The 15,884-nt window shown below is 35.1% G+C and overlaps 1 protein-coding gene across 1 annotated transcript in view; it reads left to right on the plus strand.

Moving 5' to 3' along the window:
* The first annotated feature begins 9,371 nt into the window (after positions 1-9,371).
* The window catches only part of waslb (WASP like actin nucleation promoting factor b), a 75,581-nt gene continuing 69,068 nt past the window's right edge, over positions 9,372-15,884 (plus strand). The window contains exons 1-2 of the mRNA XM_073945809.1: positions 9,372-9,429; positions 14,449-14,548. The gene's annotated coding sequence lies outside the window, so the exon portion shown is untranslated. The remainder of the gene's footprint in view (positions 9,430-14,448; positions 14,549-15,884) is intronic.

Here is a 15,884-nt window from a genome sequence, read left to right on the forward strand (position 1 = left end):
TTCTTAAACATTATTTTTTTTTAAATAAGTTTTTATGAAAAATTGTACTTGCTCTCCTCTATTGTCCAATGACTTGTCTAATTTCCCTAACTTGCCTAGTTAAGCCTTTAAATGTCACTTTAAGCAGTAATATCTTGCAAAATATCAAGTCAAATATGATGTACTGTCATCATGGAGAGAACAAAAGAAATCAGCTATTTGAATTGATTTATTAAAACTATTATGTTTAGAAATATATTGAAAGAATTTTCTTTCTGTTAAACAGAAATTGGGGGGACAATATACTTATGGGGGGGCTAATAATTCTAAATTAATAAAATAAATTTGTAAATGTGTTGAATAAATCTTAAAGCTAGGTTTGGGAAATATTTTCACAGAGATAAATATCACAGGAGGTCTAATAATTTTGACTTCAGCTGCATATTTCGAAAGTGTCATGGACTTCGAGTGGGATTTTCAGTGTCGGTCTGCTGGACGGGTGGACAAACAGAGGTGGCAAACGTGCGTCACTGTCGAAATCACATGCCAGGCGTGAAACAATGACAGCTCTGTGGTTCATGGCACGAGTGGGATGTGCAAGACCACATCACCTCTTTCTGAAGACAAGTGCTGCCGCGGGACCAACAGACGCCTGCGTGCAGCTCAGATAAGAGGAAATGATGGATATGTTTGGCAGCTGGATGAGCAGATACGCAACAGCAGCAGAATGTGGACGACCACATACAAACAAATCAGTTCTTCGATGGTTTTGCTTCAGGATTAAGAAGCAGCATTTACAGCTGAAGCCAAAATTATTAGAAATTTTATTTCTTCAAATATTTCCCAAAAACCATTTTAAGGTTGATATTATTAGCCTGCTTAAGCCATATTTGTTTTGATAGTCTACAGAACAAACTACTGTTGTTAATTGACTTGCCTAATTAACCTAGTTAAGCCTTTAAATGTCACTTTAAGCTGTTTAGAAGTGTCTTGATTAACATCTATAGTCAAATATTATTTGTCATCATGGCAAAGATAAAATAAATCAGTTGTTAAATGAGTTATTAAAACTATTATGTTTAGAAATGTGTTGAAAAAATCTGCTCTCCGTTAAACAGAAATTGGGGGATAAATATACTAATGGGGGGCTAATAAATCAGGAGGGCTAATAAGTCTGACTTCAACATGTTTAAAACCATTGCAGATTTGATTTTAGAGTATGTGCTAAAATCTAGGCTAAATATCAAACGTTGAACGTGGAAAATTTTGTGTCATGTCAAGTTTCTTGTGGCATAGTCGGAGTATTTGGAAATCTAGGCAATCCTTGTCACTCCTCATTCTGCAGAAAAGGATTTAGACATTGACTGCTCTTTTATATGCTAAAGAGATTAATGGAGGGCTGTAAGAAGAGATTTGAAACCATCACAGTTTAACTCTCATGCTTACTACTATGAACTGCAAATGTCTAACAATAGTGCCCTCTTGAAACAAAATGTATTGCCTTATTGGAAATAAGATCAGAAATAGAAATCAGAATTATTTGCCCTCCTGTATATTTTTTTTAACGGAGAGCAGATTTTCGCAACACATTTCTAAACATAGTAGTTTTAATAACTCATTTCTTATAACTGATTTCTTTTCTCTTCGCCATGATGACAGTAAATAGTATTTAACCAGATATTTTCCAAGACACTTCTATACAGAAGTGACATTTAAAGACTTAACTAGGTTAATTAGGGTAAAATTAGTGTAATTAGGCAAGTCATTGTACAACAGTGTTTTTTTCTGTAGACAGTCGAAACAAATGTAGCTTATGGAGGGTAATAATTTTGACCTTAAAATGTTTTTTTAAAAATTAAAAATTGCTTTTATTTTAGCCGAAATGAAACAAATCAGACTTTCTCCAGAAGAAAAAAAATATTATAGAAAATACTGTGAATAATTCTTTGTTCTGTCAAACATCTTTTGGGAAAAGCAGCAATGAAAGGGACCTCGCACATGGGCTCACCCCCGCCCAGTAGCGTTAGGATGACAGAGAACAATGGACAAAAACCATTTAAGCTATATATAATTCTGATTAAAATCACAGATTTATGCCATACTTCCTTCTGTCAGCAGGTGGCGCTATGACTGTGACTTAATATTGACATGTTACTGTCTTCAGGAGAGGAATCATTGAACATTGTGTGGCTGTATTATTTGTACTTCCTCCTCCATGTCGAAGCACTGAACTTTGTCAGTCTGCCACGGACTTTTTTTTTTTGTAGATTTTGTAGCCTGATCTCACGAGGAAACAGACGTATTTTTTATTTTGTCAGTTTAGTGGCTAATTTGTATGAGTTCATTTTCGTATGATTTAAAAAATGAGGCGCGGCACCCAACAACCCCATTCACACGAGGCTTCAGCGTCAACGCTTGACTGAAGGGGTGTCTGAAGTTGGGGCTGAAGCGATCGTCATAGAAGCGTCAGCCAATGAAATTCAGTCAGCAACAGGCAACTGTCTACCTGGTGTATTTGCATACAGCAATCTGATTGGCTGACGCTTCCATCGGCACTTGAAAAGTTGAGCTAGTCCCAACTTCTGCAGCAAGCAAGGCCACTGAAGTGGCGCCGATGGATCCACAATGCAGTTCGGCAACGCTTGATGTCACCCATTCAAAGTAAATAAGAAGCGTTGACGCTGATGCCCCGTGTGAATTGGGCATTTGGGTGATGAGCAAATTCTTCAATCATACAAATTCATACGAATTAGCCACTAAGTCTAAAAGTTACGAATTGCTGTGAGATTGCGTTGGATTTTGACATGTTTGATGTGTATGGCAATTTTCGTACCGGTGTGTAAGACGTAGCTCGGGGGCCACTTCGTCAAAAGTGCATAGGTGGTGCTGTTGAGTCGTTTTGCCACACCCACTTCTGAAACCTATAACAAAAGTAAATTTTCGCTGTTTCGAATGTGCGTGCAAAGTTTTTTGAGTTTTCAAACATGTTTAGACCCTCAAAAATTGCCTTTTATTCTAGAGAAGAAGCAGAAATGGAGCACTTCCAATAGGACCTACTGGAATTTTGTGGCTGCATTGTGATCATTAAAGAGTCCTTCAAATGTGAATGATTCTTAAAATAATTCTGCTTGACTAGATTTTTAACAATTGACTTTTCAAGAAGTCTAAATAAAAATACCAGACAGCGATTCAGACTTTTTGGACAGGTAGAAGCAGTCATCTGTGTGTCTGAAGAAAGCAGACTGACATTGCTCTGCCAGTCAAGCGTGATTTCACCACCAATCCCTCCAAACCTCCCGTAGCTGCTGATTTTCTGCTCAATTTGAAACGGGGACAGGAGGTTTCCGCATTTATGGTAACGTGTTAAAGTGCTTTCTCCTGGAGTGAGGTCGTGTCCTCTCTCCCCCTTCCTCCACCGCAATTGCTCAGGAATGGAAATGCTCTCCTCTCCATTCTTCAAGCAGAGATGATCCATTCATATCCTGCCATCATTGCCATTGTCATCTCCCTTTGACTTTGCTTTCAGGTTAAATTCAAAGCTCTATCACTTCTTGATTAAAGGCTTGGAGTGAATCCAGGATGCTGAGGTTGTCTAAAGTCTAGTTTAGGTGGCTATTGGTTATGTTTAGTTCTTTGCTTTGGCGTCACACTAGTTCCTTTTCCCCCTGAAACTTTTGGTTGGATTGTATTTCTGTTTGCTTTTTTTTATGCATTGTACAAAGCGTACACATATAAGCATCTCTTTTGTTGGCTTCTTCTCTATTCTCATAAGAGGAAGAAACAAATTCATTGCTAAACACGTGTCCTTGTGTATTTTCTATCCATCTACTCCAGTAAAAATCTAATATTTTTAAATGTTACGTTTACTCTCCCTAGACAACTTATTAAATCATAACAGTCCCCCTGTTTATTTTTTCTCCCAATTTCTGTTTAACGGAGAGCAGATTTTTTCAATACATTTCTAATCATAATAGTTTTAATAACTCATCTCTGATAACTGATTTATTTCATTTTGGCCATGATGACAGCACATACTATTTGACTAGATATTTTTCAAGACACTTCTATACAGCTTAAAGTGACATTTAAAGGCTTAACTAGGTTAAATAGGTTAACTAGGCAGGTTAGGGTCATTAGGCAAGTTATTGTATAACGATTTTTTGATTTTAACGATTTTGACCTTAAAATGGATTTTTAAAAATTAAAAACTGCTTTTATTCAAGCCAAAATAAAACAAATAAGACTTTCTCCAGGAGAAAAGAAATATTATCAGACATACTGTGAAAATTTCCTTGCTCTGTTATTTGCCATTATAGACAAATATTTAAAAAGAAATAAATTCAAAGGGGGTTTGAATAATTCTGACTTTTACTGTAAATCATTAAATGGCTTAGCTTCATCTTACCTCTCGGCCCTCTTAACTGAGCACCTTCTAACCAAATCACTTTGCTCATCAAATCAGAGACTTTTAAGGATTCCTAAGGGTGATTTCACACCTGCTTTATTTAGTTCGGTTGAATCGCACTAAAGTTTGTTTTCCCTTTTGGTGCGGTTTGTTTGGGCAGGTGAGAATGCAGCAATCGTACTCAAGTGTGCACCAAAAGCGGACCAAATAACCGTAACGAGATCTGCTTGAAGAGGTGACCTCGGTACGCTTTCAAACGAACCCTGGAGCGGTTCATTTGTGGTGAGAATATGATCCATACTAAAACAGGTCCAACCGCAAAAAGTACTGCACCTTTTGGACTAATCCAGCTGCCGTAGACTGATGCGCTGTGCATTATGGGATATGGAGAAAAATATTTGTTGACAGCGCTTTACCATTAGAGAGAGAGAGAGGGGAAAACATTACCTGATGGATCGTTGGTAATATTTCCGCAAGACGACCATGTCGAAGTTTAGCTAAATGAATTCACGCCTCCTCCTGAAGTGACGAGTGTTGCATTAAAACATTCTTTTTCAGCCGCAGCCACGCTTTATTGTCCCAATGTATAGTTTGTCTAAAGCAGGGATACAATCAGTCAGCGCAGACGTCCCTCCATAGTAAAAACAACATTTTGTGTCTGCCAGTTTTGTTTACTTGCGGGAGTTCAATTGGAATTTCCCACACATAAATTCTGACCAATCAATAAGCAGTTTAGGATCTATGTTCAACAACACCTGGCCAGTGGAAGATGTGGATTTTGTCAGATGACTGCATTTTGGTTCTTTTCAACTGGTTCGGACCAAAGCTAGCAGTGTGGTGTGAAAACGACCCAAAGAAGGCAAATAAATGCAACAATGTATCATTTATTGCCCTTGGTCCGGTCCAAATGAAGCAAACTAAAGATGTAAAAGCACCCTAAGTCTAGTCTAAAATGTCAGGGTATTCGAGCATTCTCTGTAGCTGCTCCTCAACTTTGGAATGTTGTGCCTCTTTTCATTAGATTGGCGCCATCTCTGTTAGTTTGTAAATCTAAGTTTGACAAAGCTTTTAACACTTGAACTGGGTTTTATTTCATATTTTTCTGCCTTTAAAGCAGGTAAAAGTTTTTTTTCTTTTATACTTTGTATTATTATTATTATTATTTTACTCTGTTTTGTCTATTACTCTATGACTTACTCTTGTTGTTTGTGGTTTTTAGTTTTGGTCAACTTGGGGTGTTTTTATTTGTGCTATATAAATTCCAAGTAGGGCATGTTGCTTGGATTAGCATCTATGTCAGAATTACAATCAGAATTAAGGGATACGTTTACCTTTTATGTTAAGTTTGGGCTTACACTTCTACATCTTATCCAAATATTATTCCGCTCTGATTTTGGGAATAATTTACTGGTAGGGTTGGGGAATAGGTAAACATTACAAAAATGATGTTCCAGGAACAACATAGGGTAACACTTTATTTTGATGGTCCATTTGAGTATTAGTAGACTGTCTGCTTAATATCTGTTGATACTGCTCCTTCAACAGACATTTAACTCTGCAAGTCAACTTACACTAACCATAACCCCAACCTAACAGTCTACACATAATCCAATGAGAACAAATTAGTCATGTAGATGCAATGTAACTTAAATTCAGCAAACGGACCATCAAAATAAAGTGTAACCCAACATAGAGTAGATGCTAAACCAGGATCACATTGTACCCCTTTAAAGTGAATGAATGGTTCGGCAGACTCAGTAGTGCTATTATAGACTGTGGATGTCATGAGCCTGATGATATTTCAATTAAACCCTCTTAGTGGCAGAACTGTGATCTAAACAAAATGCTATTGGTTGTTTTCTTAAATGGGGAGGGGCTACATAATATGCCCCGCCCTGATATCAAACAAAGCTACATGTTTCAAGGCACTTCAGGGGATTCAGCTGTAATAAGCAGAGACTGTGAGCAGAATCACCTGCAGAGATGCTTGTTGCCGGGTGAACCAGGGGGAATATGCGGTTGTCATGGTGCAACAATATATGACCAGTTTTAAACGAGGACAGAGAAAAGAGAATGAAAAAAAACAGGAAATACAGAGACAATGAAGATAAATAAACATGGAAAACAAGAGCTCTTGATGGGGGAGGATGAGCTGTAGTCGCCCACTGAGATGATTCATCTTTATGTGTGTGTGTGTGTGTGTGTGTGTGTGGTTGTGTGTGTGTGTGCCACTAAATGTTTTCTGCAAGGCCATCAGACCCCAGTTATATTAAGTGGAAATTGTTGTCTGAGTCATATTTCACCCTAATGTCCAAAGAAAAACTCGGATTATATGTTGATTGCAGTAAATGGACCGTAAAGGTTTGTTTTTGCATACAAAGGTTTTTTGTTTGTGACTATTCGTTTTTTTCTGTTAAATCTCAAGCTAAATAAATCAATCAATAGTTGCTGTAATGTAAAGTAAATACAGTATTACATATTTTTAAGTACACTGAAAAAATTATTCAGAGATGATTCCTTGGATTTACTCAATTTGTTTACGTTAAGTGGTTGTAAATAATTTATTTGTGTTGAATTTAAACAAATAAAGTAAGTTGTACATTATTAAACTTAATTTGTTTGTTTAAATTCAACACAAATAAATTATTTGCAACAGTTCTGCATGCAACACTTTTTTCAGTGTATTTATGTCATAGAAACATGTTAAAAATAAATGATTTGGATCATTTTTGAAATATTAATGAGTGAAATATTGAACTATACAAAACTGTCATGTCTTTCCAATTAAATTCGTCACACAAGTAAACATTTATTTAATAAATACATCAAATTTTACTTATTAATTCCCATTTTTTTATTCCTTTTTAGTAGTTGTGAGTGGTTATTAAGACATTCATTCATACGAAGGTGCCAATGTTGTTTTAATAATAGTTTTTATAAAGAATACACAAATATTCATTTGTCTACACCACGGGTGTCCCAAACTCAGTCCTGGAGGTCTGGGGCCTCATGTACGAAGACTTGCTTTGAATTCATACCAAAACATTGCGTACACTGAAAAAAGTGTTGCATGCAGAACTGTTGCAAACAATTTGTTTGTGTTGAATTTAAACAAACAAATTAAGTTTAGTAATGTTCAACTTAATTTGTTTGTTTAAATTCAGCCCAAATAAATTGTTTACAACCTCTTAACGTAAATAAATTGAGTAAATCCAAGGAATCATCTTTGAATATTTTTTTTCAGTTTACGCACAAAGCTGTAAATGTGTGTACGCAGAAAAAATTTCAGATGTATGAAACTGCGTACTGCGTACGCCGATTCCCACACATATTCTCTTTGTACAACCAAACTAGCGTGAAACTGAGCGCACGTGCACGAGCACAAAACTCCTCCCTGCCTCCTCCCCCTAATAAATATGCTAATGACTCTACTTTGGCAAAACCAAGCGAAAAAGCAATGGCAAAAGCACGCCAGAAGAGAAACTTTGAACAGAATGTGATTTGGAGGTCATCCTATCGGAGGAAATACCGGAGAAATATGGTGTTATTTGCAAGTTTGTCCTCCAGAATTAATAACAAAAAACATAGAGTAGGAGAGCTGACGTGGTTAACGCAGTCGGGTCTGAACAGCGCACACCTGAAGTGGCACACCTCATTGGACATCAGCAGCGCAAGGGGTGTGGCTCGTAAAGCGCATGGCAACATGTTTTGACACTATCATTCATGATCCCGGTTTGAATCCAGCGTCACATAGCGTCCCCCGATACATATCAGATTTTTTCTACTCTTCATCACGAGGAAGACACATAGGAATCATTAATAAGTGTGTGTATTATGTTAAGCACAATTGAACATCACAATATTTGCACATTTATTGAATGGAAATGTTTCAGATTCACGTAGCCTATGCAAATTCGTCTTCAGATGGCGCCTTTATAGCAATGTGTGTGCAGTCGATCGCTCCGAGGACATTGGGAAAACCGGCGATCGCTGCAAGTTGCGCTTTAATGTTTGGCCGGTCAACTGCATGGTATGGAAATCTTATACCTGCTAGACATACGGATGATCCCGTCCCAAACAGCTGGCATTGCTTAAAGATAGTTTGTAGTTTGCAGTTTAACACAACTGCCTCTAGGAGTCGCCAATGTAAATAAAACAAACACACACACACACACAAAAAAAAAAAATGCGCGAACTCACATTGGGCGCCACAACGAAGGATGAGGAGGGAGCCACAAGTCGTCCCAGAGTCTCCTCAAAGTCCAGCTCACTGTTAACGCTTTTTGTAAATTACATCGTATTTACCTGTGATGCGGTATGTTACTGTATACTACCTGACAAAAGTCTTGTCATCGATCTCAGTTGTAAGAGCAACAAATATTATCTTGACTACTAGTTGATCATTTGGAAAAGTGTCAGAAGGTCGGTTTTTCTAATGAATTAAATGTTGAACTGTATCTCAATCATCACACTGCACAAGACTACTGAACCAACCCAAGATTCTCACAGAAATCAGTCAAGTTATAGTAGTAATAGTTTTTTTTTTTATTCCTTTTTCGTAGTTGTGAGTGGTTATTAAGACATTCATTCATATGAAGGTGCCAATGCTGTTTTAATAATAGTTTTTATAAAGAATACACAAATATACATTTGTCTACACCACGGGTGTCCCAAACTCATTCCTGGAGGTCTTTGGCCTCATGTACGAAGACTTGCTTTGAATTCATACCAAAACAACTACAGTACGTTTGGTGAAGGAGACATCATGGTTTGGGGTTACATTGAGTATGGAGGCATGCGAGAGATCTGCAGAGTGGATGGCAACATCAACAGCCTGAGGTATCAAGACATTTGTGCTGCCCATTACATTACAAACTTCAGGAGAGGGTGAAGATAGCGCTCCAGTTAATCTTTTATTCTGTGGCAAATATCCTTCATGCCACTTTAGTTCAGCTCTAAAATCTATTTTCCTTTTCCGTCTCTGTAGTTATGCGGAGAGAGCAGCCGTCTGTGTGTGTTTGAGAGCCAGAGAGAGCATGAATTAGGTGAGTGTCTGTCTGTGTATAAACCATCATACATCATCTGGCATAAAGCCTGTTACTTTTATTAGTCTGATCCGATATGACGATGATCTCCATGCGCATGTCTGGCACCTATTCAGATATACTCCGGGTTTCTTTCAGATGTTATTTCGTGCTGATGTTGGTCTGGAAAAAAAGCAGGTCAGAGATCGGGATCGTGTTTTGGCAGCGGTTGTGAATGTGCCGTTAAAAACCCCATTGATTGACAGCACATTTTCTAAGATTAGCGCCACTCATTAATCAATTAGTTCCAATCAATTCTCTCCACAGCCACATATTTGCATTATTTATGCACCGGGCACTGCATATTCATAGTCGGTGATAATCTAAGATAATGAGAGCAGCTCTGGCTCATATTTTGGTTTATAATTGGCTTGAATATTTCTGCTACTGCAGGAATTTTTTGGCAAGAGTTTGTAAGGGGGAAACAGATTGTTTAACCAATGAAACTACAAGTAACATCATTACTGTGCTTGAGGTATAATGTTAATATTGCTCAACGAAATCTACTTTTAAGCTGATTCTTGTACAAAAACCGTTTACATACTTTTTTGTTATTAATAGTTACGTTATTGTTCAAATAAATTAATTTGACTTGCTTAAAATTTCACTTTTGCATAAAAATTCATTTTTTTTCATGTTGCAGAGATGAATATATTCATGTTACACCCCTCACAAATCTCTATTTTAAGATTTATATTTTCTATAGTACTAATAGTTTCTATAGTAATAATATGTTTGTGCATATACATTAGATCAAAATCTGGAGCTCATCTAGCAAAATAACATACGATAATGGTTAAAAAATGATAGTACCCCAAATTTATATGTTAGGGGAAAAAATAAACAAAAATTTAAAAGATAGGAAAAATCCATATATATATAAAAATATAATGTATTTGTATATGTAAATAAATTAAAGCAAAAATACTGTATTTACATTTACAGCACCATTTATCTTGCTGTATATGTATTTACAGAAAGTTATGTATATATTTACTGTAAATGATATAGTAATTTTCATAATTCAACTTTAACACACAGTAACATACTGGATAACTGTCTTACCAACAGTAAAATACAGTTCATATTACAGTTAAATACTGTGTAATCTACAAAATTGTTAACAGTGTAAAATTTAGTTGAAATTGTATATTTTTCATTTTCTTAGTTTTTTTTTCAATATATATATTTATATATATGAAATTTACTTGAATTTATTTGTATTATCTTTCTATTTCTAAAGATATTCGATGTCTAAAATATTATTTTAATAAATATATATCTGTTTTTTATTGCAAATATTTTAGGTTTATTTATTTATTTATTTATTTTGCACTGTATTTGCACTTTTTTGCACTGTATTATTTTTTGTACTTCTTTTTTTGTTTAAAATTTTCATTTTTATTTCTCAAAACTTAATTTTCCCATTGCAGTTCTTTATTTTTGTTATCAAAATAAATTTTTATTTCTCAAAAATTAGTTTTTGCTTACCGATTTTTGAAGATTTGCATTTATTTAGTTATTTTTTCTCATTACTTTATTTTTTGTTTGCAAAACATTTTTTTTTTTGCTAGTATATATGGCCCTAGATTGACTCCATAGGATAGGATATCCAAAAATGAACCATTTACTTACATAATTTACTATGTTATTTACTGTTCAAACTTTACTTGTTACAAACCAAGATTCTTTCCTCTGTTGAACACAAAAGAAAGCTTTTTGAAAAGTGTTGGAAACCTGTAACCATTGACTTCCACAGTATTTCTTTTTTTCTACAGCACGTCATGATTTTACCAAGATGTGATCCTGGATTAACATCTATGTTGATCCTAGAACATCATTTTTATTCGAAAATGTAATCCATACCTATTCCCTACCCCTAATCCCAAACATAACTGTAAATTATTCCCAAATCAGAGGGGAATAGTTGGATAACAATCATGTAGAAGTGTACAAAACCTACCATAAGCCTAAACTTAACATAATCCCTTAATTCTGATTGGCTGATTGGCAGGTTGTTCCAGGATCAACATAAATGTTCATCCAGCAACATGTCCTATTTGGTGAAATCAGGTTAGTGTGGAAGTCGATGGTTACAGGTTTTCAACATTCTTCAAAACATCTTCTTTAGTGTTTATCAGAAGAAAGCAACTCATAATGCGTTCTAAACACTTACGGGTGAGTAAATAGAGAGTAATTGTTTTGATTTGTAGTGAACTGTCCTTTTAAGTCTATTCATAATTTAGTGTTTGGTCATCATTTTCAGTCTTTTCTCTGTCTATTTTTTTGCAATTGCACCTTTAAGGCTTTAAATAATGAGCATCTCTGCATCAAACTCTCAAGACTTGTTTTTTCTATTGCATGACCCATTTAGAGACGCACACATGTTCCCCCTGCTGTGAAGAGAGCGCAGGCATGTTAAAGTTAGCAGTCAGTACTAGTCTGCCAGAGGAAGCTGTTTTCATTTGCGTCTGAATGTTCGCAGCTCCCGCTATGTGACATTGGGGAACAGTGACAGCATGGAAGCAGACAGTGTGTGTGTGAGGCTGAATAATTCATGCAGACGGGCAGAGTAAATATTAAGCTAGTTGAGCGATGCATCCTCACACACACACACACACATATAGAAAAACACACACACACACAGTTCGTCCTGCTGCGATCTGGAGAGGCTGCAACTGTGGCATTACTGTCTCCAGCGGAGCCTCAGAAGCAGATGGATGTTCAGAGGGCGTAGATGTGTGTCAGTGGGTCACAGTTTACCCAGTATCCTCGGGGGCATCAATGGAGAGGAACTCTGCCATGCTTTTCTTTTCTTTTTTCTTTTTTTCCTTTTTTTTTTTTTTTTGCATGGGTGATTTCATTAGAGAACAAGCAAAGGTCAGTCTGCAGATTAATGCTTTATGTATTTAGTTAAGAGTCTTGACAAAATATAATATAATATAATATAATATAATATAATATAATATAATATAATATAATATAATATAATATAATATGATACAATATAATATAATATAATATAATAAATATAATATAATATAATATAATATAATATAATATAATATAATATAATATAATATGATATAATATGATATAATATAATATAATATAATATAATATAATATAATATAATATAATATAATATAATATAATAAATATAATATAATATAACATAATATAATATAATATGATATAATATAATATAATATAATATAATATAATATAATATAATATAATATAATATAATATAATATAATAAATATAATATAATATAAAATAATATAATATAATATCATATAATATAATAAATATAATTTAATATAATAAATATAATATAATAAATATAATATAATATAATATAATATAATATAATATAATATAATATAATATAATATAATATAATATAATAAATATAATATAACATAATATAATATAATATAATATAATATAATATAATATAATATAATATAATAAAATATAATATAATATAATATAATATAATATAATATAATATAATATAATATAATAAATATAATATAATATTATATAATATTATATAATATAATATTAGTGATGTCAAACAATTAATCGTGATTTATCCAATCAATAAATTAAATTTCATATTTACAAAATAGATTGTATATTTTTGTTGTATACAAACATACATAGAGTCAATAAGAAGCTGTGAATAAGAAGCTGGATTCAGCCTCGTCCCTCCTTATCGCAAACACAACAGCAGTCTGGTGAGGAATCTCTTTAGACGGATGACATTTCATGCCACGTTCAGCCTTAAAATGTGGGCAAAATTTGCTGTTTTGTCATCACCTTAAGGGGGTCACACACCAGAAGCGCTGCTTCAAATTACGCTATAGAGAATCATTCAAATACTAGCTATAAAGTGACACTGGTGAATTAGTAACGCTTCTGCTGTTCTGACGCCAGCTGCAGATGTGAATGAATGGCGGAAGAAAGTAGTTCCTAATAGAAAACGGTTTTAAACTCTCTGTGTTTGATTTTCTTTTTTATGTACAAGATTGTGCCGTCGAACTGTTGTATAAACGCAATATCACATGAGTAGCAGTGTGCTATGGCTGTATATTAGCAATGGTGGGGCACTAAGGCACCCGGTCTGCTGCCTTATGCCAATGCACACCCCCCACCATATATATATGTATATAAGGGTGAAGAGGAGGTACAGTGCTAATATTGCAGAATATCGCATGGCTATCAGCCAATCAGATTCAATAGAACTGATGTATATATATATATATGGTTATACGCAAAACAACATATCTAGGTATGCCCTAAAAAATGTATATCAAACATTTTAATTAAAAATAAAAATAAATAAATACGATTAAGATTAAAACTATGTTTTAAATCAGTTAGTTAACTGTGTGAACATGACTCTGCATCTTCTGAGATTCATTTATAAATACTCTTTCAAACACAAAGGCAGTAGTTTTAGCATCAGGATAATAATTCTGTGCATAAGCTCTTGTTCATGTTCAGATTGTGTTTTAAAACCTGTGGAGAGGAGCCTCCCTTTCGGAGGTGTAAATCTTTTAATATGCAAATCCTAATTGGACTGTTCTGATTCACTTCGGCCCAGTGACCTCGACGCAGGGGAGCCTCCCAAGCTGCGACATTACCCAGCATTCTCTGCTCAGCCATGCACACACACACACACACACACACATGGTAATGCACTTGTTAGAGCAGAACTTTCTCTGGCAACCGTCTGATCTCCAGCTAAGCCATCCATCCGTGAATATGATTTCGCATACAGTATGGTCACAATATCTGAAGAGCTTTTTTGATTCACTTGACGAATGTTTTGTGTTTGTATCGCAGTGGAGGGCTTTAATATTTGATTTTTTTTTTGTGGGTCTGACAGTGATTCTCGTATTTTAATGGTTTAACATGAAGGCAGTTTTGATTCTAGGCAGGTGACGAGTGATGTTTGTCCTTCTGCAGTCAATCAATCGGGAAGAGAGATCTGGGATTTGGAGATGGAGGAAGATGCCTCACGCTTCAGTGATTCGACACATCAATCTCAGAGGATCAGGAATTGAGAGTTAAGAAGCATCTCACAAACATTTTCATTCCCTCATCTTGCATTTTTAAGAGTGAATCAATCCATTTATGTTGACAAGAATATCAGAGATACTCTTTTAATCAGGCAGCAAGCCTCAACCAATCAGCACACCCTAGCAACCACATACAGCAACCACACAGCAACATCATCAAACACCCTAGCAACCACATACAGCACCATTCTAAAAACATCTGTGATCACACTAGCAACCACGTAGCAACGTTCTTAAACAACCTAGCAACCACATAGAAACATTCTTAAACATCTTATCAACCACATACAGCTACCACATAGCAACATCCCTAGCAACCACTTAACAACATTCTTAAACATCCTAGCATCCAAATAAATATTATTAACCACCCTAACAACCACATACAGCAAACACATACTGTAGCAACATTATCACACATCCTAGCAACCACATTGCAACGTTTTTAAACATCCTAGCAACTGCATACAGCAACATTCTAAAACATATGTGAACACCCTAGCAACCATATAACAACATTTTTAAACATACTAGCAACCACATACAGCAACATTCTAAAACATATGTGATCATCCTAGCAACCACATAGCAACATTCCTAAACATCCTAGCAACCACATAGAAACATTCTTAGACACCCTATCAACCACATACAGCAACAATCTAAAACATCTGAGATCACCCTAGCAACCACATAATAACACTTTTTAAACACCCTAGCAACCACATACAACAACAACTTAGCATAATTGTTAAACACCCTAGCAACCACATACAGCAACATTCTAAAGCATATGTGAACACCCTAGCTACCACATAATAACATTATTAAACATCCTAGCAACCACATAGAAACATTCTTAAACATCCTAGCAACCACATACAGCAACATTCTAAAAACCTATGTGAACACCTTAGCAACCACGTACAGCAACATTCTAAAACATAAGTGAACACCCTAGCAACCGCATAGCAGAAACATTCTGAAACATCCTAGCAACCACATATAGCAGCATTCCAAAACATATGTGAACACCCTAGCAACCACATAACAACATTCTTAAACATCCTAGCAACCAAAAGCACCAATCCACAACACATATGAACACCCTAGCAACCACATAACAACATTTTTAAACATACTAGCAACCACATACAGCAACATTCTAAGACATATGTGAATGCCCGAGCAACCACATAACGGAAACATTCTTAAACATCCTAGTGACCACAAAGCAACATTCTAAAACATCTGTGTACACCCTAGCAACCACATAACAACATTCTTAAACATCCTAGCAACCACATACAGCAACATTCTAAA

Source organism: Danio rerio, chromosome 4, assembly GCF_049306965.1.
Source record: "Danio rerio strain Tuebingen ecotype United States chromosome 4, GRCz12tu, whole genome shotgun sequence".
Taxonomy (NCBI): domain Eukaryota; kingdom Metazoa; phylum Chordata; class Actinopteri; order Cypriniformes; family Danionidae; genus Danio; species Danio rerio.